Source organism: Calidris pugnax, unplaced genomic scaffold, assembly GCF_001431845.1.
Source record: "Calidris pugnax isolate Ruff unplaced genomic scaffold, ASM143184v1 scaffold1, whole genome shotgun sequence".
Lineage (NCBI taxonomy): Eukaryota > Metazoa > Chordata > Aves > Charadriiformes > Scolopacidae > Calidris > Calidris pugnax.
In genome coordinates this window covers 8,383,451-8,384,237 of record NW_015090800.1, presented here as the reverse complement: position 1 = coordinate 8,384,237, position 787 = coordinate 8,383,451, and the positions used below count along the sequence as shown (strand labels likewise).

Here is a 787-nt window from a genome sequence, read left to right as displayed (position 1 = left end):
CTCGGAAAATGTGAGGATTGTCTCAAAATCAGGCGTCTCTCCTTCCCCGCTATAGACCCCGTTAGACTCGATTTTGGGCTGAATATCACAGCTGTAACTCAACAGAAGGCGGCTCTGTGTCGGGGGCAACCTCTTTGCCTTCCCTCCTCTCGCTGCCTTTCCCCGCACCGCTAGGAACCCTCTCAGCAAAAGTTTCCCTAGTTTCCCTATGTTTTGTCCTGCTCTTTCTGCCAGGAAACAAAACGCAAGCTGGTTTCTTGAATGTTATTTTCTTGGCGGGAGCTTTCCTATACCAGCAGCTGGTGAAATTCTAGGTGCGGCGAAGAAAAAGGGGAGGAGGGTAGAGGACGAGAAAGAATTGGGGGGGGGAAGAGGTCGGGGTGGAGGAAAGACAGATTACTTGGTACCGTGATAATGGGCGGGGGAAGAATAACAGTTTGGAAGGTTTAAAGAAGAGGTGGAGGTGGCATTGTCCGGGCTGAGGGAGTTTTTTGTCGGACACACGCACACCCTGCGTGGCTCTGGCCCTCGGGAACCCCCGCTTCAGTTCAGCCAAGTTGAGCTTTAAAAAAAAAAATAATCATAAAAAAAAAAAAAAAAAAAACAAAAAAAACGGAAACGCAAAAAAAAAAAAAAAGGAAGTCGGAGGAAACGTCAGTAAAACCCAAAGCTTTCCTACCTGTGATCCAATTAGGAGAAGTTGCATCCCATCCCGCTGCGAGCGGCGGCTGCGGAGCGGCGGCGGCTGTGGCGGCAGAGGCATGCGGGCTGTCAGAGCCCAGAGCCT

At 50.6% G+C, this 787-nt stretch overlaps 1 protein-coding gene across 1 annotated transcript in view; it reads right to left on the bottom strand.

The window, feature by feature from the left end:
* The window catches only part of CHRM2 (cholinergic receptor, muscarinic 2), a 106,054-nt gene extending 105,269 nt beyond the window's left edge, over positions 1 to 785 (bottom strand). Inside the window, exon 1 of the mRNA XM_014937413.1 lies at positions 680 to 785. The gene's annotated coding sequence lies outside the window, so the exon portion shown is untranslated. The remainder of the gene's footprint in view (positions 1 to 679) is intronic.
* Positions 786 to 787: the final 2 nt, after the last annotated feature.